This window comes from Prenolepis imparis, unplaced genomic scaffold (assembly GCF_030444845.1).
Source record: "Prenolepis imparis isolate NDT839.2.m4 unplaced genomic scaffold, iyPreImpa1.0 SCAF_5, whole genome shotgun sequence".
Lineage (NCBI taxonomy): Eukaryota > Metazoa > Arthropoda > Insecta > Hymenoptera > Formicidae > Prenolepis > Prenolepis imparis.
The window spans coordinates 14,696,084-14,721,831 of record NW_028141163.1 but is presented as its reverse complement, the minus strand read 5'-3'; the positions used below and the strand labels follow the sequence as shown (position 1 = coordinate 14,721,831).

Here is a 25,748-nt window from a genome sequence, read left to right as displayed (position 1 = left end):
AGTATCCGCAAGAGTGCACGCACTCCACGAGCGAGATGGAAGAGAGCGAGTCAAATCGCGAGGAAATTTACTTTGTCCCGAGATATTATCTCTCTTGAGAGACACACATATAACAATCTCATGCGCATATATATATATATATATATTAAAAAATAAAACATCGTGTCTGCAAACTGCACTTGCAATTTAAATAAAATTTTTCTATCGGTTACCTTTATTATACATATAGGCAATTTCAATGATTTTCTTATTAAAAATACATATATTTTTATATAAATAATTAAAAGCTTGCTCTCTCTTTAAATCTATTGATTTTTATCCTATTGCACAAAAAGTTAAAAATTAATAAATTATTAAATATAATATTAAATATATATACATATGTTCTTTCGTCAATTTCCAAATATATTTTTTAACTTTGCTTGAAAAAATTGAAATTCGTAATCGATCAAAATTTTCAAAGACATTTCAGCTTTGTAGCTTTTATGCAACTCGTTATTTTCCTTGCCTTTTAATGTTCTCGACAATCACGCTGTAAAACGAATCGACCATAAGAGAGAAGGCGCGCCTTCTCTCGACATGCTGACTGTGACCTTGTCCTGATTGTTCCCGCTCGTGCTTTCGAAGCTCTACCTAGACCAGCGTCAAGACCCGCACACACCGCCTGGTCTCCTCGCCCCGAGTGCATAATGGTGCATGTGCAGCCGACGAACGTGCTATGCTCATGCTCGCCCGTTCAACCGCGACAACAAGATGTGTCGTAAGATCGAGATAAATGCCGATTATGTACAACCATCGAATCATGACCATCGATCACGCTAAATTGTTCCAATTATCATAACAAAAACAACGATTTTTGTATACATTAAGAGAAATATTTATTTTCTCTCAAAAGAATTGGATATATTTTTCACTATAATAAGTTATTGGAAAAATTGTTTAAAGCGAGAGAAAGAGAAAGGAAAAGACTGGGAACTAATGCTTGATGCAATTAATTACTCGTCATCATATGAAAGCTGATTTTTTTAAAAGAAGTTTTTTTAAAACGGACAGCAATTGCATGTTAAATGAATATTAAGTAATAAAAAAAAATAATATATCATTAATACGTCATACTGAATATCGCGATCGAACACGAATGGAAAGTTTTGGAGGGTGAAAAGATTTGCATCGCCATAGTCATCGAATGCAATATGATTCTCATACCTCGGCGACGCTTTCTGCCCCTTCCCCTCCCTTCTGCATTTCATGGAATATGCATGAGACATGCTAATGCGCCTTGTACCTAATCTAATTATACAGTTCCACAGGAGCCTCCAACACAATCCTCAGAGAGTCTGCCTATCTACCTATCGTTCCTCTATGCGTGCAAAGGTGCACGCACACGCAAGCGGAAAGATTTTTCTCGCCCTTTCTCGAGACTCCCTCTCGTCATCCTATCCTAAGAGTGCATGCTGTCTAACGAAACGGATAAAGTCTGCCGTCGTCGATCATTCCGCGTGAGATTGTTGACTCATCCCGAGAGTCCGATAATCGATGCAGTCAAAACTTGCATCGATTATCGATTCCTTAATGAACCGACCCTTTTTAGTCACGTAACACGGAAGTTCCCGACGATGGGTCGGATTTTCTAGGTCACAAACTTATCTTCTGTAATTCATTTATCGAGAAACGAAAAATGCATATGCATATTTCATCGATAATTAAGGTATTATAGAACAGATTTCTTATTTAAATCTTTCAAACAAAAACGCTTTGAAAGATTATCGAGATTATTTCAAGAAAATTTTTTAATTTTGTAGGTACATCAAATATGTACTTGTGTGTAAAACGAGAAAAATAATATCGACTTTAATTTACACGAAGAAAAACAACTTGTCTCTTCATCCTGAAACTTAATTCGCGGAAATATTCTCCTTTCGCTTATAAATTAAAAATTATCGAAGTGCTTCAATATTCTATAAAATTTTCGTTTTAAACCCAACTATAGAGAACCTTTTCTTACGCGTTTAATTTATCACTTGTATAATTGGCACGTTTTGACATAACGGAGCAACAAGAAACTGGCATAGAGGTAACGTGAGATAGCGTGAAATTTACATTGCCGTTGAGCGAGACGCAAAGGAGCGTATTATTTTGCAAATATTATTTCACCGTTGCTAAAAATTTCGCATAAACGGTTCTTCGACGTGCATAGTATACGGCGTAATGACCAATGGCGATATCCGGCTTCAGCCGCCGTTACCGTATTTTCGCGCGCACGGAACCGTGCGAGAGCCATACGACGACGATGTTGGCCGTTTCCAAGAACGTATTATGGGTTTATCTTCTCCTCCTTTGTATTCGTGTGTGTATGTGTGTGTGTTGTGTGTGGAAAAAGCGCAGACTACGGTCGGACAGCTCAGTCTTTCACGTTTACAAGCGGACGTGCGCGAGTCCCGGTACGTTTCGCACAAAGGCGCCGACTCTAAATAAAAATATTTCGCTGTAGAATACTGTAGAGAACTAATTTTACGAGGTCAAAAATCGCATTTATAAAATTATACTTGAAATTTTTCGGGCGTATTAACACACGCGACACGCATATTCTGCTTTAAGCGAATGCATACACGAGAAAAAATATTAGCTACCCATTAGCGTTAAATTTTAGGTGTCCCTACATTACACTTGAAATTTAGTTACCATAGCTAAAATTTAGATAACTAAATTTCAGGTGTAATATAGGGACACTTAAAATTTAGCTAATGGTAGCTAATATTTTTTTTCTATGTGTATACTTGCCTCATTATTACTTCAGACAGTCATTTTCAAATATATCCTTTTTTATGATCGTTTCGCTCTATTATTTAGATCCATCTATTCTACCTTAATTTCCAATAGATAATATAAATTATTAAACAATTTATTGTTAGTTTCTTTTTATTCTTTTTAACTTTAAGTTCGACTGATTGCTAAATCTGAATCTATTCCAAATAATTCCTCCCATCAGATTAGTTGCAAAACGTGTATTGTATTAAACACGGTCGAATAGTTTGATATCCGGATTTTTTTGATTGATATTTACGATATTTTGGAGCCACCTGTTATCGAGTGCAAACGCTTTGCGTAATCTCGGCAAGGAACTTCGATCGTATTTTTCGCTATCGTACAAAGAATTCTATTGTTCAGCGATTGTCCAAGGTTGCACGCGCTACGCTACGAAAGTTCGGTAGAACTCGTGCCGAGAACTGCTGAGGAAACACATTTAAAGAGATCTCGATATCCCATATCCCAATGCTAATCCAACGGTGAAAACGCAAAGGTGAAATCTCGATAGAAATCGCGCGCGAGACTAATATTTACGTTACATTTACATACGTAAAAGTAACGTATTAAAAATATCCTATTTGAATTTCTAGAATGAAAAAATTCACTAATTATTTAATATTATTTAAAATTCGATTCAATGTCGAAGATGCGTTCTTCGCAATTTTCTTCGACGTTTTTCACGGAATCTCTCAAGTCTCTTAATCATAATCGAAACGTGATACGTTTTGATTTTGTGAATTGGGATAAACGGGATGGGGGGAAAAAATTGGAGAGAGAACCGAGAACTCTCTTGCCGGGATCAAAGAGCGTAACAGAATTCTACATTATGCGGGTTATGCAATTCTGATTTGCATTTGATTAGCGTACTTGCAGCACAATGGCGATGAATGACGCCTATGGCGAATGCACGAAGGAGCGTGGCGCATAAGCGCGCAATTCCTGCGGGACGAGGTGGCCTGGTGGTAGACGGCCTTATCCCCGAAACGAGAATGGCAAGGATCGATCTTGTCCGCCTGCTGCCTCCTCGCGTTACTGAAACGCTCTTTGTTTCCCGGCATCGCAAGGAGAAGCAGGCGTTTCCGTCGAGTTTCCCACCGACGCGATGCAGACACTTTAATCGCGATTGCGCATAATTTCCATGTCAGATAATTCGATTAAAATTAATTAATTATGTAATTAACGCTTTTTACGACAATCGTCGTAAAATGTATACACTTTTGCATTTTTCAGGATTTACGATACAATGGAAAATAATTTTTATACGCGTATAACTTTTTTTTAAATACGTATCCTCTTTCACTTCTTTGAACTTCTAGAAATTTGAATGTTAATTTGGCTGCACATTTTTATCCGAGAAGATAGGTAAGACATCTAATGATAAGATTATTATCTCAAGCTCGATAGCGAGTAAAATTAAAAACGAGCTTTACTTTTATAATGCTCGAATATCAAATGATCTAACATCTCAAAAAGAGTATTTAATATTACAAAAATTGCTGGACAACGGCAAACAACGCAAAGCGATCAATCGAGCGATCCCATAATTAAAGTAGCGAGAAGAAGGGTGCGCGAGAAAGCTGCAATAAATGAGCAGATGCACGTGTCGGAAAATGAGACATTAGTAATAACGCTGGGATAAAAACGAGAGCGATACCCCGATCGACAATCGTTAGTGCTTGTCGACGCGATGCGGCGTGAATCGCATTGCCGATCGATATCTGCTTAACCGCGCGTGTACCCTTCCAGCAACTATTGATAACCGTCGCCTGCCGGCTAATTAATTCGCCGAGTAACGTAATTACTCGAGCTTCGAGCGCGCACAGACATCACCAGCGCCTAGATATAATGTACAGGTTATCCCCGAGTACTACCGTTGCCATTCCTCTCGTCTCCGTAACTGATTTCAAGTCGATTTTACTTCGATAAATGTACCTACTACGTTTTTTTCATCGGGAAATTTCTTCTCGCGATGTTTCATTTTTCTCAACGTCGAACGTTTCGACGAGAGACTCCGCTCAATATTTTGCAGAGGGAAAAAGAATAAGAAGCTTTTTTTAAATTAATTAAAGGGATGCTTGCGAGGAGAAATATTGTAAACGTCGTACAAGCCGAAAGTTTGCTGTAACTTGAAAATATCAGCGACAGAGATAAATTGCCGTACGGTTTTTAAAGTAATAATGTATATTGACGTGTTTCGATTGCGTAACTATTCTGAAATTCTGAAACCAAGTCGATCTTAAATTGACCGAGCAAACTGCACGGGGGAATGTACGGCAATAGTTCTGGGACAGGCAGAATGTGTTGTACGGCCACGTATACGTATATGCATACGGGCATGCATTATAGAGTCGATATGGGGCGCCTGGTGCAACGGGTGCTTACGGATTTACGCCCGAGCGAGGATGATCTTGTTAATTCGCCGGCAGATTAATGCATTCGGGGTTGCTGAGGGTTAAGTACCGCGATGCGCGACGCACGACTGATTTATCGACCGACCTAATTGAGGATTAATGACACATTTTTCGCGCGTTAAACGTAAACGGATGAATTATGAACTGGCGGATAGGAGCCATACTGCACGTGACGTAACTCGCTTGTGTATTGATATATACAGATGTTAAAATATGAAATTTAATTCTCTAAGCGCGCGAGTGTATTATGCGCTTAATATTGAATTAATATAGCAGGATAGGAAACGAAAATGAGGAGCGACGTACAACAATCGAATTAACGCGACTTTTGGACTATTAATCACTGCAATGCAACATTGATCGTGTAATCCCTCTTAAAATCTCATCTACTGTTTCGCTTAACTGTGAAGGATATTGTTATTAAATTAATGCCGTAATTATTAACAGTAAAACTCAGTTATACGGTAAATGTTTTGAAATATATACCCTAGACGTAATTATTTGGGCATTTGGATATACATACATATGTATGTACATATATACAGACTGTGAAATTAATTCGCAAGAGATTTTGTGCAAACATTCAGTGAGGCTTTATTAAATATTGATAATAGCTCACCTCGCGCCCGAGCACGCAACCTAAATTTATCTATCTAAAATTCAAAAAGTGAAAAATATCCATGTCATACGTTCTAAAAAAGTTTCGAGCCGACAACACAATAGAAATCGTAATTCTATACACAAATACCAATGTGTACGTAAAAATACACGATTGAGCAACTTTGAAATATGAATGACATCAAAATAAGTTAAACTTGTTTCAAATTAAACTTTTGTTCAATTTTTTTTTTTTTTGCAATTCATAACGTGCATTTATCGACTTTTTCATCCGACAGAAATATATCCACTTGATATGATTTATCACGGTTTATTAAAATAAGCAATGCAAAATATTTCGCAAATAGCATTGTCTGCTTTATTAAAATTCATCGATCAATATATACAAAGTACAGAAGAGAAGAGAGACCATTATGTTTTTATTTCTAAAAAAAAAAAGGATTTATTTCTAAAAACAGACTATAAACTCCAAACGGAACTCCGAACCATTTGAGAGCAAATACAAAATTTTCTGACACGAGTCCGCGTGAGTAAGGAAAGGAATATAATTATAATTTGCGAAAAATGCGCGATAGATGATACTAATCAATTTTGCGAGCACTATTTTAGGTTTCACCTAGATATCAAAATCCAGCTAATAGAAAGATACGTGATATGATTAATAGAAGCAAATCGAAATACTAAAATGGTGAAATCGCGCGTTTCGATCTTCGGGATCGGAAGTGCCCGGACTTTACTGGATTATCGAAATCACGTGGCTGTGGGGCTCGTCATGGTAACACGATCGATACACGCCGACGTCGACGATGAGCCAAATCGACTCGGTCGTTCTGGCGTTGTTGTCGACGCGTTGTATATCGAATTTATCGGACCCAAATTCCCGATAAACCTGTCCGTAAGAGAATCGAGGTCGATCGAGAAAGCGAACGTCGCGGTCGGTCCATATGTAGAATTCGCTGCCCGAAAAACGTCACAGGAATCACGACAATTAGAAAAACACCCGGTAGAATAACATTATCCGATTAAATTTTCATCATCAAAGACTAAATTAAAAACAAAAATCATTAATCGTTATATATTTTCTATAACACTAATTAATTATTTGATATTCGCAAAACTATAAATATCTAAACTTTATACATTATAAAATGTTAATATATGACACAATACTCTCTTTTTTATAATAAAAGAAAAAAAAACAAATGTGTAATAAATATTAACTTTTATGTTGATTTAACCATTGCCTGCTGCTTTAAAAAGCAGCAATCGTGTAAAATTACGCGATGACATTTCCAGATTTTAAAACGCAGAACGCCCTTTCGCGAATGGACATCTCCATTTTTATTCATCGTTATACTCATCTCCATTTTTATCTCCATTTTTATTACATCGTGCCGCTATACGCTGATATAAATTTTACTCAATGCGGCGCAGCTGCGATATTTATGAAAAGACAAATATTCGCGATGCACCGTCCGTTACGTATCTGAATATACAATACATAGGCGACGTCGAGAGCATTACGGCCGCTCCCTAGATGAATGACGTCTGTTTGTGCGAGTATTATCAGGCGCAGGATACGATATGCGGAAAGAGAGAGGGAGAATTTCAGGATTCCCCTGACAGAAATTCGGAGTATCGTCGGCGAACGACGTAATCGTTTCTAATCAATGTGCACTTCGCTGCACGGATATATATATCTCTTTCTCCATGGATTATCTGAAATTTCTATTACCCGATTAAATTATAACAGACTAAAGCTGTTACACACACATATGTATCAATTTTCGACGTCGTTTGTTATATCGATATTAAATATACGAGCGAAAAACACTAATATTAAATTTTTTAAATTACTCCAAAAAGAATTATCACGTCATACAATATAAAAAAAATAATTTTTTGTCGGAAAATTTCAAGTATACTATAAAAAAAAGAAACATTTCACTTTTCGCACAATTCCAATTTGAAAGTTATTTTATATAAAAAATTTAGTATAGAGAATATATTGGTTTTTTACTTGGTATGGGTTCTATGATTATCAGTTTACAATCAAAATAGCACTGTATTACTATCGATATACAAAATTTACATGCACTCTGCATTATTTCTATTTTATACATTAAATTTCCAAGTATTTATTGTTTGCATGATTGCCATTTTTTGATGAAATTAAAAGAAGTCGACGTTTACGTGAGACACAAAATTTAAATTATATTAAATAAAACGCTAATGTCAAATAAGTACAACATATCAAGACACGGAATAAAAGGAGTATGCTAGAATTAAAGGATTAAAGCTTTACGAAGCGATGCCCTAATTTTATATACCTAATTCTACACGTATACCTATCCTCGTTTTATATGCGCGGCCCTTATGTAATCTAATATAATGCGCAAGTATAATCCACGTAATGTGCCCATTGTCGCGAGGGCAGTATCGTAACACGTCGGCGAATTAACTCTCGCGCATGAACATTAAAAACAATGGCGATGGAACGGTACGTATGGAGTGTTCCCGGAGGCTGCTTGTTATCACAGAGCAGAGTATTCCCGAGGAAACGATACCCGGTGACCGGCTAGACGCCTAGGTCGCTTCCTGCACAATATGATGATCGCTCTTAATTTAAACGAGATGTAGAGAGTCTTAAGACGGGAGAGAGGATACTCTTTGCAAATTCCCCGCGAACAAGATTCTTATTTAGATTACTCTGCCCTGCGCTTGTGTGCCCGTTTCACGGTACATTTTCGGTCTCGCGCGCGAGCAGCTGTATCCGTGAAATTATTTTCCAGACCTTATATCCCGCGATCGTTGCGGACCGATTAGTTAAGAGAGCGTGTCGGCCACGGTTCATGAAAGCCGCAATGTTAACGCGGATACGTCGATGATCATGATATCGCCCGGACGACGATCGTGAACCCCGCATATATACGGTCGCTGATCATTAACTTGCACGCGACTTGTACCACTCGCGCGTTATTAACACGCTCGTGAACGAAATAAGAAGCGATTTTCACGCGCGCGCATTGATTAAGACATGCGAGGAGGAAGCGGAGGAAAGGACCTGGCACGAGAAACAACTATGGCGGAATTAATTGCGCAAAAGTCGGACGAGACGGTGGTGTCGCTTATGCAAGTCACCTATGTAAAGTTGGCAACATTAATCAATGTATTAGGAATAAAAGCATCGCGAGGTAACGCGAGAGATATATAATTAATCGCGTTTAATGAGCACCGAACGCTGGCGGCAGCTGTAAATTCAACAGCGATCTAAATGTAGATTAATTTCAGTTTTATGTCAAATTGTATATTAAGAGTCGCGATATACATATAATAAAAAAATATAATAAACGCGAATAATTTATTCGGGCAATCGAGTGTTGATCTTTCATCGAAGAACGTGTTCACGAGATATCTCACGTTAAGTGTCGACTATTTTCTGCCTTAAGAACACGTTATTTGAGGCAGATTGCGACATGTTGCTCCATTTCTTTTTGAATAATAAGTATCTAGTCGAAATTCAAAACTTGTCTCTTAATCGCGAAATTAAGAATAATCTTTATATGTTTCTTTATATAATCATATCGTAAAAGTAAATGATTCAACTCTAAAAATAACTTCGCCCTGTCATATTCCGTACAAAGCTTCTTCTAAATTTGATGAAGATACAAGAAACGGAAATTATAATTATATAAAACAATTGTGTAATACTGCATAAAATTCAAATCGTTTGGATGCTGAAAGAAGAGAACATTTCGGAGGGTAACAAATGAAAGCACGCTACATTCCACGAACAAAGTCGAGGAAAAGGAGAACGTCCTCGAGACTCGCGAAAATAAACAGATCCGCGAAAAGAGAGCGAGGGAGAGTAACTGAGTACGATGAAAAGAAAGGGGGCGATTTCAAGCCGGCAATTTCGTTACCGAGCCACAAACAACCATGGGGAACGCCCGAGTGCGAGGTATGGGAAGGCAGAAGAAGATGATATAAATATTTAGGAACGGTGTCGTGCCATGTTTAAATATTAAACACCCGCTTGTCCCGCGTCGGCCGTTTCTTCTCCCTTTGACTACCACTTCCCGATGAAAGGAGAGATCGCTACTGCGGAGAAGCGACGCTTCAGAGATCTGCTTTAGGGTGTAATATTAGTATTAACCCTGGAAACGCACGTCGGCTACCAACGTATCCCGGCAATTTCTCATTTCGTTCAAACGAAATAGTGCTTGAACGTGCACAGCATTCAGCCATTGAACGCAAAATCCTTCCTTAATATCCACACATGCATATATATATGCACCCGCGTATACATATATATTTCTTTAAACACGAGTTTTGCAAAATGATTCCATTATTAGCAAGAAATGGAATACGGTCAATAAAAATTGTTAAAAAATTACAAAAATTAAAAAATACGAGAAATGCTCCAGTTTCGTCGGCTGAAAGCAGCCAAATCGGGATATGATGGGATTAAAATCGCCGTCAAGTAGCAAGAGAGTTCACGCGCGCGGGAGAGGATTAAATCAAAACTATCACTCCCCCTCCCACCCTCCTATAAGCCTTAAATCAAGCCGCGGCGAAATCCTCTCGTCTCACCGTGCGCTTCGGAACTTTGGTGAAAGCTCGTAAACATCGTTAGCCCACGATCGCCTCACTTATGCCTGTGTATAATTAAATCCCGCGGAAACTCCTCGTTGGCAATCGCCTCGCGATCGCCGCCGTTAAGACCAATAAGGAATTGCGAGACTTTGGACGGTGCTTTTATAATTGCGTCTTTTCCAGATACTTCGTCTCTCTAATTACATATAAGTAAGATGTATCGAGTTTACACGTACTTGTTTATGTTTAATGAAAATCGTAAGACTTTCGACGCGGAATCGGAATATTTTTTTAAGAGCCAATTAGAAGTTTCCCTCATCGTAACATAAACAGCATCTTTTGATTTAAGTAATAAAAAAATATGTGTTTTCTTTTACTTATGTTTTTCTTCCTACTTTATGTTTTACATCATTAATTAACTTTTCGCCATGTTATACTCAACTGATTTTAACGAGAATAAAACTACTTTGACGAAATCTTAAAAAATTACTGTAAAGGAATATTCTGTTAATATACTGTAAAGGTATATACTATATCATTTTATTTCAATTTTTTAATAATCTAATAATAAATATCTAATAACTTTTTTCACAAGAAATAAATATGTGAGTTCGTTGTAATTAATTTCACAAGCTAATTTCATAAACAAATAGAATTATGGACTTTGACAAGAAACACGATATATTATTTCGTGCGGCATGAATCCTTTATATTTGAAAAAAAGCTGTTGATTGTCAAATAAGCGAAAATAGAATTGTCAACACTTAAAATGAAAGAAGCCCAGTAGGAGGGTGGGTCAAAGAATGGATAAAGATCAAAGACGAGAGGTAAGAAAAAAGGGACAAAACTGTAGAAATTTGTTGCCCGTAATGATCCACATTTAAGGTTCGCCCAGCAACTTTGTGTTTTTCCGAAATTAGATGTCGCGAAGCTTACAACTAAATCAAAGCAGAACAAAAGACCAGTTTTCGAATGAGATAAAAGGAGATAATACAAAGTAGATAATATATAGAAATCTTATTATTTGATAAGAAAAAAATGGTAGAAAGAGTCGTCTTACTGCGTCTCGTCTTTCATTTTATATTGTTGTCGGAATGTATATAAATACATAATAACCGGAATGTATATAAATACATATCTTTCACAACATTCTTTGAAGCATTTGCGTGCTTAATTTCGTTAAATGAAAACGAATTAATGAATGCAGAGAAAAGAGGAATAGGACAACTGTGTATTAGGTTAAATCTCGTGGACCGAAATCGCGTCATCGACAAAGTCAAGTCAAGATAGGACTGCGTCGCCGAAAGAGGGGAACTAATTGAACTACTGTACTACATGCAGTGAGCGTGAGAATTCTTGGTCTCCCTTACATAGTTACTTACACCGACTTGCGCTCCGGTAGCATAGAATCCCAATAATTCCGCCGACGAGCATCGGAACAAATGGGAGAAGATCGTTTATACGATCTCCCGGCTGCGATCTAATCGCGGTTCGAACCTTCGATCGATCAACTGATCAAGATAACGTTCGCCGTTTCCATCCATGGCGATTGAATCGCGTTAAACTCTTGTAAGGTCAATCGACAATCGGTGCCCATGATTATAAAGTAATGAAGTTTATTTCCACGCTCGCCATTGTGTGTAGTTAAACGTTGCAGAATAAATTTCAAAGAGTGCTTCTCGGCGTTGAAAGTAAACTCGATAAATTGTTTAAAAAAAAAACGATGACATTAAAAAAATGGTTTCCCTTTTAATGGAAATAATCCCTTCTCGAATATAACTTTTCTCAATATTTACACATCTTGCGTTTGAAATTGCTTTTAGCTTGAAACCAGAAAATTATTTTCGCTAATTCAATTTCGTCACGATTCGTGATTGAAACGATCTACGACGAAGCTAAATCGATGTCGAGATTACGAAGAGAGCTTCGCGGATTTGCAGTAATTATTCTGCAAGCACATCAGCGTCAACTTGTCGGTCAATAAATTCGGCAAACGTCGCACGAAACATTAAAGTGGTTCGGGATAATTAAAACGAAACATTCGTTCTCATTGCTCGGAGATCTCGAGACAAAGCGCTGTTGTATCGGAATATTTCGCTCGCGGAATATTCATTAAAAACGGGAACGCGGAGAGAAAGAGAGAGGGAGAGAGTTTCGATAAACTCGCAGTTTCAAAAAGTTTATTTCCACGCGCACGCTTCGAGGGAAGGGAGGAAGGGAGCGGAGGACTGTAAAATCCCTCTCTGCCTCTCTCGCCCTCGCGAATCGCATGGGAAAACAGAACGTCGAAGTGTATTGCATGCTCTCTCGGAGTTTGTACTCGGGATTTCCCGATCAATCGCCGGGCTTTGTTAACCGACCCGTTTCCACGAACGACTTTAATGGAAATTAATGTCACGAGAGCTGCAAATTGATTTCGATTATCGTCCGCGTGTGTCGTCTCGAAACTCCTGTAAGACTTCAAGTCGGTTGCGAAAGGAGAAGGAGAGAGAGAGAGAGAGAGAGATCCGTTCAGGGATCCGATGAAATATTTATCGGCGATTCAATTCCGTTCATTTCCTCGCTACTGCATTCTTGCTAGATTGTTGAATTGTTATAGTCTCGGCAACTGCGAAACTCTCGCGGACTTTCGACATATCGAGTACAGCGACGATAAAGTCAATTAAAATTAATAAGGTATTGCGCATAATTCTGAAGAGAGAGAGCTCTTCTCCGCGGATCTCTATCTATTTGCTCAAGTGCATTTGCAAAACTTGAAGAATTCGATCGTTCGCGAAAAGAGCGATTGCATTTGAAACATTCCGAGGGACGCGATCTCTCTCGACGTCGTTAAAAACTTTACGTTTCTTCCTTTCGTTCGTTCTGCCCCAATTGGTTTTCCAATACGTCTGGAAAACGATTAATAGTACACTGCCATTAACGATATCGCGTTTCTTATCAATTTTTCTTCCACGTCTACGGTCATCTCGTTTCTCTTCCGAGATTCGTTGTGTTCTCGCTTTCGTAGAATGGTTTCCCGATGCGCGAAAATAAAGTGCAACCAAGTCTTCGAAGGCATCGTTAGAGCAGGAAGAAAATGGAAAAGATCGAAGCCTCTGCGGATTGCAGAAGGACTCTCTCTCGTGTGTCGACTCAATTTCAAAGATCCATGTTTCGAGGTAGACGAAGAAAAGTGCCCGGAGATTTTTAACACGCTCAAGAGAAGCCGCTGAGAATCTTATTTGCATACGCTCTCGCTTACAGATCCGGTCTCGAGATTCGTTCAGATTTATTGCAGCGATCATTTTCCCTCGCCACTGAGTAAATCACCCTCGCGTTGCGGAATTTTTTTTTCCAAATTCCATGTTCGCGCCGTCTTCCGAGGAACGCGAACCCGCCACAAGATGAACATTCAAGTTCGATAAAATTTAATTGACTCTATATAGATACTGCATCGCAAAAAAGAGAAAGCCATTTATTATTTCTTCAACTATTTATCCCGTCCAAAATTAAATTCCATATTCTTTCAACTCGAAAGATCTGTTTTTACGCCAACAGGTTTCCGCTTTTCGCGAATACTAATTTTTATATTATCGACTCCATGATTAAATAATAACGTGTCACGTCTTATAACATATTCAGTATGATTTATGTTAATATTATTATTCTATTAATAATTAATGAATTCTATAATCAACTTTAAATTATTATTAATGCCGCGGAATTTACACGCATTATCCGGTAATAAAAGACCTAAACGGAATGATTATTATCGGTCAAACGATCAACGATCGTTCCAACGGTCGTTTAAGTGTCGTGCATTCGCTGACCATTAATCTGCCGCAAATTAATAGCGACAATGATAACACAGCGTTCGCGCACGTTCGTCGACTAGAGACGCGACGCGCTTATCGTAAACGCAAACGTGCGAGAGTGCGGGGACTCGCCGCTCTCGGCAAAACCGGTTTCGCTGCGCAAGAACGGCACTCTCCGCCACGATACAGTACGACGATACACGGCGGTCGTGTTAAGGCCGATTCACCGCATTCTGGCTTAACCCGCGCGAACCAACCAGTGGGAAACATTGTGTTCCCGCATTAGTGCGAGAGAGAATGCACAGTTACATCTCCTTCTTCTAGTTGCGAAAAACTTTAGCGCGCATAGGATATCCTGCTTGTTTTTTATTATTTGCTTTGATATTTTGCATCGTTGCGCACAAAATGCGTGTATTCTCATAACAATAATTTTTAAAAAAATTATTTTCGAGGCAATTTTCGAAAGCGCGAAATGTAATTAAAAAATTCGATATGCGTTTCTCATTCTTATTTCGATTAAATGTAAGAGAATAGTATTAAAATAATACAAATATAAAATTGTTTTCTAGTACATCTTCGTCAGATGTTATATTTTATATTTAATATTTATTTTTATTACATTCTAATATGTATAGTTCTCTCTTCCTAAATAAACTTTATATTACAAATGAATTTTCATAACCGATTTAGACATTAAAATCATGGCGTAATAATGTAAATAAAATGTCTGAACTTTTTTTCTCATTAAATGTTAAAAGTCAAGGTACTCCTTTTCATGAAATCCAATTATAATGCCAATCGTCGTACATTCGCAGAGATGTCAGAGATCCGGCAGATTAGCAAAAGCGCGATTTAATCTCAAGGATAATAATACCGAATCTTCTCGGGTCGATGCGGTTTTGCTGCGCAGTCACTTTTCGTCAGCGAGCTTTGCGGTAATAAATATTTACCAGCAGAGAAGTAACTTGAGAGAGAAGCAATTCGCCTCATAAACACACCTTTTGCCGGACGATAATACGCAACTTATGCAAATGGGAACAAAGGAAGAATGTCATGCTTTTATACAATCGAATTTAATTCACGAATTATCGAGGATACGCGAAAAGCGAAAAAAAAAATCTGTCGGAAATTTAAAAATATCTCATAATATTTACGAAAATTTAAACACATTTAAAAAAACATGTGCAACGAAGAGAAAAACGTATTCTTGCATCTCGTATATATATACGACAATTCTAGTTGAGCAAATTCCTAAGGTTTTCGAAACATCTGAAGAATTTGTCGAAATGTTGCAGTATAAATGAACCTTAACCAGAGCCTTAACCTACCCCCGATTCGCCTTTCCGTCTCGTGTACCTAACACATGTCCGGAGGGACGAGGGGAGCGGTAATCCAGACCAGAGGGTCGATGAATATTCACGCGCCGCTTTATGGTGCAACGAGTGATTTGAATTTATACATACGGTCGCTATACGTCCCCCCGGTTATTCCTCTGCGTGATAGCCGTGTCTCCGCGCGTGTCTCGTGCGTTTTCGCACGGAACGCCAAAATTTCGCTTCCGGCTGCTTATCTAATTACGAGTTTCACCACCGGTCTCTCACGGTGCGGGGTAGTATAATATACAGAAAAGGCTAGAGCGTGTCGATATAGAGTTTACCGCGCGAAAACTTGTGCTCGAACTCTCCTTCCGCGAGGAAAGAATAATTACGAAAATGAGTTATGACTCATAAATAATGAGCGACTCATAAACAATTTAAATGTAAATTTTTCGCGGCAGAAATACAAGATGCGTAAGCAGTAAATGAAAACTCTTTCTTTTCACGAAACGCATATGTAGGGGATACGTATATATAAATATTTATATATAAATTACCGCTGCGCATTTGTTTATATATAAAAGCGCTTGCGCACAACACTCCGTCTAACTTTTATAAACTATTAAATTAATTTCTTCCTTAGATAAATTTTGTTTTTATTTCTCGATCTCAATACATTGTCTCTTTTGAAAAGTCGTTCGATTCAGGAGAGAGCAGAAGGGAATCGAAGAAACGAGCAAACTGCGGGGATGAAAGTGTCGAGATAATATGTCAATTGTAACGCGGACGTTGTCACGAGGCGAATGAAAACGACGAGAATCGATTATACGTTCCCCATCGAACGATGGGCGCGAGTCGAGAGAAGAAAGCGAGCGGGAACGAGAGAGGCCGGATGATCGTCTGCAGACGTAGTCCGACTCGTTATTACTCGGCGGATGGATTTACGGGCCATCAGATCGTTTCGTCACAATTGGCGCTCGTAAATAAATGCTTTTTTTCCGTTTTTTTTAAAGACATAAAACGTACGAGTAAATCCTTTCCCTCTCGGCACGTCGTTCAAGTGAAACAAGCGGAACTCTTTCCGTTGTTCTCTGATTATCTGGATTTACGGCGCGTCAATGAAAGGTCGCTAAGCCCCCATACTTATTCTCTCTCTCTTTCTCTCTCTTTTATATATACATATATAAAATAATGGAATAAAAGACATTTTATAGCGCAATTAGATTCGTTAATTAACGCAGGATGTATGTAGATTGCTGTCGTATATATTTAGAAATACAGAAATATCAATCCAACGCGAAATGATAATAAACGTCCCGAATAAATCACAATCATTATTATTTAGCCACATTCCACGGCGGCGAGTCTCGCGTTATATTTCCACTCGTCGTCCGAATTTGTGCGATAAATAACGCAATCCGTCGTCGTACGCGAATGCGTCATCTTCCATCACGAGTTTCGGGGGGCGGCGGGCGAAATAGATTTCATAGCGAAAGGCGAGAGAAAAAAATTCATGACCGCGGGACCCGCAGGCCGAGTTTAGCGCTTTTAATCCGATCACACGTCGCCGGCGAGTGATGGTGATTTACGGTTCTGGTGACGCAAATAATTACGGCCCGTCCACGAACACGTACGATTCGACCCGTATTCGAGCAAATGCGTCATCGATATCAAAAGCCCTTGAGCCCGCGGCCGCGTCTAACAACGATGTGAATTACCTGTGTTATCGCTTATCGATTCGTTACCGGATTATTGCCAAGCGACCAGTAATTAATCCTTTATTGCAAACATAACGAAATATCCAAGACTGAATTTCATAAATATTCCTAAAATTATCTAAAAAGACTTTCAACTTTGTCTCTAGTAAAAATCAACTTGCATTTATCTCTCTCCAAGGGAAGAGATCAATCTTACTTCATATCTTCTATGGAGAAAAGGTTGAACAACCCTCTTAGAAACGCGAAACATTATCGTCAAAGCGTAGTCACGTTATAAAAAGGATTCGAGAGAGGTAGGGGAAAAAAATTCTCATCTCACAGTGCGTTTCATCGAGAGCGCGTTTCGTTACGCCGCGTCGACCACACGTCCGTTCAACGGGCGCGTTTATCGGTGCGGTTTATCGTCGATTGTTGCTAATACGGCCGGCGGGTGCGACCGAGAATGTGCGTGTAGATAAACTCGGTTTAGCTGCAAGCGATCGACACCAGGACCGAATTTCCATTGCAGCCAGCCTCCGCAAGCACGCTCACAAAAACTCCTATACGATCGCTGCAACTGACATGTCCTTCCGTTCCCTTCCCCGCGTATCGACACAATTGAAAATCTCGGAGAATTTTGCGTAACCTACAGAGAGACTATCTCTTAATGAGAGAAAATTTTCGTGGAAACCCGAAAAAATGTACCGAATCTCCAAATTTTTCCCTTCCTTTTCCTAGATGAAGTCGAAGCCAGAATCTTTTCACATATTATCCCATTTCATTATTATTATGCATATATGATAGAATAATCTCATCAGCTTAATTATGTTAATTGCGTGCGAGTTGGCTTAGTCCAACGTGCATATTTAATTTCGGACGGCTCTGTTTATAAAAAAATAAACGAGGAATCGAGAAATAGAGTTTAACGTAAGAGCTCGTAAATTTTATAGCTATGTCACTGTGTCCGGCAAATAAATGCATTACGCGAGCACGTATAGAAAGCAGTTTAAAAAAGCACGACGCGTCCTGACACGGCGTTTTATCATCGCTTGATTTAGTGGCGCAAATTTTTAATCGACATACATCAACCGACATAAAAACCAGCAGTTTTTGAAAAATTGAGATAAAAGAGAGACATGGAGGAAGAAATAGGGAAAAAATCGTGTATAATTAAATTGCAATCGCGAAAGTAACAATTGAAATAACAGTTCACGATCGATTTGTGCAATTTTCAAAATCGTGTCGACGATTTTTTTTAGCGATTCAATCGACGCTCTACATGGATAATGAAAATTTGATTATAATAATAATGGAAGAGCAGATCGATTTTGTCAATATTTTATATACGGAATTAATATAATTTACGATCAAACAGACAATCAACTCTAAGTAAATAATGCATAAGCAAACAATAAATATATCAATATTTTTGATATAATAAAATAACGAAAAAAATTCCTTTCATGGTAATGTATGACGCATTTATAACGCGAATTTCTTAACAATAAAAAAAATCATTAATTTTACGCTTGGAATTAATATGTAATTGACAATAAAGCAAACAATAAGAATAATAAATACAGAAATAAATAAGCAAAGGTGGGGAGAGGTATAAACGTATCGCGGCTCTCTCGATAGAAGCGTGAGAAAAAAAATTCCTTTCACGAACGGTTATCGATGACGGTGTCGAGCGACGAGAAAGTTTCGATAAAGAGTAGGCGGCTTGCAAAATCACGGCCCTCGATATTGAATATTCATGCAAAGTAGAATCGCTTACATAGCTCCGACTCTCTACTGTCTCCTTCATTCGTTCGGTCGCATATCGGTCTTCCTCGCGCACGAAAACGTGGGCTGCTTCTACGCGAAATTCTAAGGTCGCTCTCGATACTCGATACCGCCAACTCGATCGCGCACCGTGGACGTGTTTATCGGGGATTTCTCGCGAAATTGGATACGTTCCCCCGGTATTCGCGCGCGATGATCGAATGCGGCAGTATACGATTAGTCTTATAAAATCCGATCTGCGTACAGCTTTGGACATAATCGCTAAAATGCGAAAAGATTTCACAAAAAAAAAAATATATATATATATATATTTTTGCTGTCATCTATTATTAATTGACAATAATAATCGCGAAATATATTATCGGTGATTGAGCGTATTATCACCGAAGTCAGATCTCTCTTCTCGCTCTTATCCTAAATGTGCTTTGATTTCCGGAGAAAGATTTATCCAACATTCGAACACGTGCGAGCGAATCGGCACGTGCGTCCGTTCGAGACGTGGGCGCAATAGAGAAGAATCCGTCGGGGTCTGCAATCCCGACGACTTATTACCAGAGTTTTTCCCGTGCAATTTTGCACGAGTCGATCGCGCCGGGAAAGCGGAAAAAGGTATATCGCCCACCGCGCGGCCTTTTATTGGCAGAATTCCGGAAGTCCCGGACGAAATATCCTTATCCGGCGCCGAGGATAGGTTGTCTGATAATGGTAAATTTTGCTAAGCAATGACAAATGTGCTCGCGGAAATTTCGACGAAATGCAGAAAACTCACACCGAGTGAGTCTGGCGCGAATCTCTCGCGAGCAAGAATTTCCGAAAATCCAATTAATTCCAGAAAGGAATTTAATCCCTCCGAATGGAGAAAATTTCGATTAAACGGCTTAACGATAGTGCACAGCTTATCGTTATTATTGCTATGGTCGAAGAATAGGGTGTGTAAAGTTGGCACCCCTATATGTTATGCTATCATAGTTCTGTTAAGAGTTCTGAGTTATTTAGAACCATAGGAAGAGTTCTTGATAATTTTTAGAAATAGTTCCGGTCATTACGATAACGAAAATCAGTTTCAAAAAATAGGGGTGCCAACTTCACATTTTTTTACACATCGAGTTCCAATAGTTTTGAGCAGAGTTTTAAGGTTCTTTTAAATAGTTATATAGTTCCTGATTATTTTTTGAAAGAATTCTGCAATTTTTAGATAAAAAAAGAGATATTTCTAAAATATCTTCGATATTAAAAGTATGTTTTTTTATCTCTATAAAAATTGCAAAACTCTTTCAAAAAAATAATCAGGAACTATATGTAACTATTAAACAATTTAAATTTACTCACCTCACGGTTGCTCCTTTGTTGCCCGATGCCTCCCCGGGCCTCCTTCTCGTAGAAGTTTCGAAACACTTGCATTCGCGTTATTTTTTTTCGTTCGCGACGCGCGGCGACGCCCGGGTTTTAGCTATCGCGATTACGATATTGGTACGTGCGACGCGATCGGATTTATACGATAATTAACCACCAAAGACGCTAATTAATACACTCGTCCTTTCGCGGATCGGCAAGGTTTGCAATTTTTATAGAGATAAAAAAAACATACTTTCAATATCGAAGATATTTTAGAAATATCTTTTTTTTTATCTAAAAATTGCAGAACTCTTTCAAAAAATAATCAGGAACTATATATAACTATTTAAAAGAACCTTAAAACTCTGCTCAAAACAATTGGAACTCGATGTGTAAAAAAATGTGAAGTTGGCACCTCTATTTTTTGAAACTGATTTTCGTTATCGTAATGACAGAAACTATTTCTAAAAATTATCAAGAATTCTTAACAGAACTATGATAGCATAACATATAGGAGTACCAACTTCACACACCCCGAAGAATACATGTATATTTGTATATGTATATATTATACATGCACGATCTGCGCCCTGTATCTTTTACATACGATGCTACAGCAATAAGCCTGTTTATTTGCCTTAAATAAAATACTAATACTATTAATTCGCCGAGCAATCCGCGGAGAAGATTACCGTATTATCACAAACGGAATACCGTCGGATAAATTACGCCGAATTACGGCAGATTACGAATCGCGGAATAACGCACGTGACACACGGATTCATCGATTGATCCGTCTGTTTTCGCGGATCAAAACGCGATATTTATTTAACGTATATCCGCGTAGATATGAATACTCGTTCACGAGCGAATGAGATATATACGGGAGAGAAGAATTTCCGGTTCTCGTGACAGCGCTTGAGGTGCGATAAAAGAAAAACGATGAAACATGAATAAATGCATCTCGCTGGCACTTTTCTGAAACGGGGGGAAAATGCGTGGAGGAGAGGGAGACGGAGAGTGCGCATCGAGAAAAATGACGTCTCCGGACGCGTGTATATCTACGACGACGGCGGATAAAACTTTGTCGCCCGTCTGTTCCCCAGAGAAAATATACGGAGAGTTGCGTCTCTCTCCGTCCATTCAGTACCGGCAATTCCCGACGCGGCGATTCGGGTTGCAGCTTGCCGAAAAATGCAGTTGCAAGAAACGGTCGTTGCGTTTACGCGAGACAGCTCCGCTTTATCCACCGGCATATACATATATATATATATAGCGAGCGACCATGAATTTTGATGGATCCTTTTTCCCCCGCGGAGCTTTCGTCCGGAACGACGCTGATTTGCATTATGCAATTTACGTGCGCGATTTCCGCGCGCGCGTCCGCATAGTTTCGAGATAGATGTACTTGGTCGGTTGTGTCCGCCGAAAGAATATACCGTTTGTGTTTCTCTTTTTTTTTTTCTCTCTCATCCCTTATTTATTTTTTATCGCTTCGCGATTCGCGGTTTCTCTCTATATACCGATGCAATGTACTTGTGTACATACATATAAACGCGATCGAACGCGTCGCAAGCACGAGTTGCTTCGAATTAAAATAACAAATATATGATTCGATGTATGATTCAAATTAAAATAACAAATATAAGATAGCATCGCGCGCTTTTAAACGCGAATTTATGTATTTCATACGGAAAATATTGAAAATAAAAGTAAACAGAGTTTCTTTTTTAAAATAATATTTCCCAAGAAGGGAGTAATTTTTAATACGCGTATAACAAATAATGGGACAAGTCGAATCTCGTAATGTTAAAAATAAATGTCTATTAGTATTAAAGAAAACCGTTTGCATAATGTCTCTATTTTCATAATATCTCTCGAATAATTAATTCGGTAATTAGAAACTGCTGCATGATTTTTTTTATCGCACATTTACAAATGACCCAGAGCACAATGAAACTATAAAAACTCCAGAGGAAAGTATACTCATTGTTAACTAAACGATATTATAATGTAAATGAGCCTATTTGTATTTCTCTCCGTTATTGTGTGACACTGGCATTTTTGTAATTTCTTTTGTGACAATATAGCAACAAAAGACAACAATTGTGTTATTTAAATTCATAATCTTGAAAAAGAGATTAAGAAATTCTATCGTATCTAGACAAAAGTTGCCTCGAGATACAGACATAAGAAATGCCTCAAAATCTAATAAAAAAAATATTTTTTAAAGGGATAGAGGATAGAATATCCAGAGTAGCTTATTTTTAAAATATTTTCCGATAAATCCGGAAGAGTTGGAATTCAAACCATCGATTTACGACTCAATTGTCTTGCAAGCACGAGAGGTTAATAGCAAGTACATATTTCACATTAACGAATATCGAACGCCAATAATTTTCTCGTCACGGTCACCTTACTTCGAAGAACGCTTCCTAATTCCTTTCGGACGAAAGAATTAACAGTTAATTGCCGCCTCGCGTGCAACACACGGGCGTTTTCACGCTCGCGAGAATACGTATACACGCGGCGGCGCGATCCTGATTTCGCGCAGTAAAACACGAGAGAGAGGCAAACGGCAGGCTTTAAGGCCTACATATACATATATATATACAAGTAGAGAGATCCCTACCTGGTGTGGCTGCAGGGTGTCGGGGACGGGCTCCGAGGCTATTAGCCAGCTGTGCTTACAGGGCGCATAAGCGCAACCTCCACCTCCGAGCTACGCCGGCTTTGTCTCTGCATCCTGGAAAAAAGAAGCAGAAAAAGAGGGCGAAATGAGTTTCACGCTCGTCAAGTTGCGGTACGCCTCGTAATTTATTCAATCGCGCGCCAAATATAATGGATTTTTTCGTAAACAAGATTAAAGCGCCTGCTTACTTGCGTGTGTGATTTCCGGGAGATTCGATTAATGAATTTTAATCGACTACTTAGGGCCAATTTCACCAACGTCGATTAACTTTAACCTCCAGTTAAATTATATCTTTGTCTCTTTTTAAGAACGTATCTGAAAAGATATAGTTTAACCGAAGATTAAAGTTAACCGACGTTGGTGAAATTGGCCCTTAATGTTATAAAGAGAGAGAGAGAGAGAAAGAAAGCTGGTTGATTAGAGGGTTAAAGGATTGCGCTATTTCGCGCGAGACATTGTTGTAGACGCGACCCGAATAGTGTGGTCAGGTGATGATGCTCGAAAAGTTTATATTGGATTTCATATTTCATGCAACGCACATCGTCAACGTCGTCGCCGCGTTGCGTCACGTCTCGCGAAACCGCTTCCGAGATAAATTATTTATATATCGAGCCGCTTTCTGTCTTTGTCTCGTTTCCAAAGGGCGACGACGAGGCACAAATGATAAAATGACAGTTTTACAATAAGAAAAAAAAATAATGTTACTTATGCAAAAATTGACGACAAACGTTTCGTGTCTAAAATAATAAAGCATTTGTTAAAAAAATTAAAAATTAAAATCGAACGACTTCTCGTTTATCAATATAGGACTACATCGGTATTTAGAAGGATTTCCAGGCGCCGCTGGCAGGAAAATGCGTCGCGTTTAATTGTTATACGGGCGTTTGTCGAAGGCGTAGCTGAGTCGCGTGGCAAAGAAGCATAATATACACACGGCTAAGCCGGAATGTGTACGTGTCGGGAATTCGGCTTGTTGCCGGCTCCTTATTGCCAGGATGGCGCTTGCGAAACCATTAATAACGGACGAAAGGGTAATTTCCCATCCCCTCTTCCTCCTCCAGAGAGCGAGAAGGACATCGGCCCTTATTGCCGCGCCTGCCGAGGCGTTGCTCTTCGCGGCGGGACACAATGAAGGGCCATCAATTACCCCACGGCCCTTCGCGATCGAATGAAGCTATTAAGACGCGGCCGAGCGGTACCCCGAGCTCGTATAATCCCTGTTACAGCTTTTCTTCGCGGCAAGATGATGCTCCTCTTCCATTGCCAGACGCCGCCGACGCGAAATGACTTAATAACCCGCCCGGCGATAAGCATCCCGCGTTTGTCCATTTTTTTGTCAACTGACATCCTTATCAATGATAAGAATCGGCTTGACGTTTGCGGAGAGAGAGAGCTCTCTGTGTATTAATTAGACGATGACGCGCGCGGCTATTATCTTAATTAAGCTCGCATCGATTCATCCTTAGGATCCCACACTTCTTCCGCGAAGGAACACGAGCAAGGTAAACGCATCGGCGAAATGATCGATCGAGGAATATTCTTAGATAATTAAGCTTCTAATTTTTTCAAGTATTATTCTCTTTATACGAAGCGTTACGCTTTATATTCGGTAGTAAAATAAAAAAAAATAATAAAACGTGCAAAATGGACAAAAGTTGAAAAATAGCGCGTTTCACGCGGCGCGTCGAAAACTCTTTCGAAACAATAAAGTTTCGGCCGGTTGACACCCCGAGTGAAATGGCGAAAATAATTTCGCGCGAAGGGGACGATTAGTGAAAAGAGACCGCGAAACATAAAACGCAAACGGCAGGAGCGCCATCGATTTATCTCGCGCTCGAACGCGAGAAGACGGCGGATTTATAGGATTATCGATTGCAAACTTGTCAGCGTCAGTCCGTTACCGTGTATTTGAACTCCCCCAACTCTTCCCCGGAGCAAACCGTTCCGTTCACATTTTTCCAGAACGCCCGACACACAACACACAATCTCACACTGCGCCTGCTCGGGCATCCATTGGCTCCATTGTTCGCGCAAGTTCGCTCTCTCTCCGTCTCTGTCTCGCCACGTCGGCTTCACGTTCGCAATTTGTATCTGCCTCCGTCCCGACCTGCTGTGTTATTAACCAAAACCAGACCGCGCGAGATACACATCCACGGTGCTGCCTACGGCCCGATAAATCTTATTACAAGAACGGACCGCGCGCGCGTGCACTGGAAATATCGCCCGTGAACTGTAATAGACGCAAATAAGTACGTTCTTTCAACAAACATCGTTACTACCAGCGGACCCCAATCATTACCGGCATAAATAACCGATCAGATTCCATTCCACGCGAATCTGTCGACTTAGAGTTTGGTAAATTGCGCTCGCGGAGCTCTACGACAACATAATGCCTTAATAAACCAATCGAGATTGCAATTAGGGAGGGTCGAATAATTTCTCCCTCTTTACTATATGTTGTATTTCGTAAAATTTTTTCCAACAGCAAAGTAATTTTCTAACAATTATTTCCTTCGTATCTTATTTCATTTATTTATGTCACGCATCTCTTGCGCGAAAATCACAAGTTACCTTCATTAATGTCGAAATGCGAAAAGAACGAGGGGAATACGATTATCAATTATTCAATCATAATTACGAAAGAGTCAATACCGAGTCCATTAGATAATAATCACCAATTGAGGAACGTATAACAC

General features: G+C 39.2%; 1 protein-coding gene and 1 long non-coding RNA gene across 4 annotated transcripts in view; one reads left to right on the top strand and one right to left on the bottom strand.

The window, feature by feature from the left end:
- Positions 1-25,748, bottom strand: part of LOC145935779 (uncharacterized) — a 176,257-nt gene that overhangs the window by 40,053 nt on the left and 110,456 nt on the right. For all 3 annotated transcript variants that reach the window (XM_083037376.1, XM_083037374.1, XM_083037375.1), the window contains exon 5: positions 22,993-23,106. The gene's annotated coding sequence lies outside the window, so the exon portion shown is untranslated. The remainder of the gene's footprint in view (positions 1-22,992; positions 23,107-25,748) is intronic.
- LOC145935780 (uncharacterized) overlaps positions 1-25,748 on the top strand; it is a 122,490-nt gene that overhangs the window by 40,897 nt on the left and 55,845 nt on the right. The gene's annotated exons all lie outside the window — the stretch shown is intronic.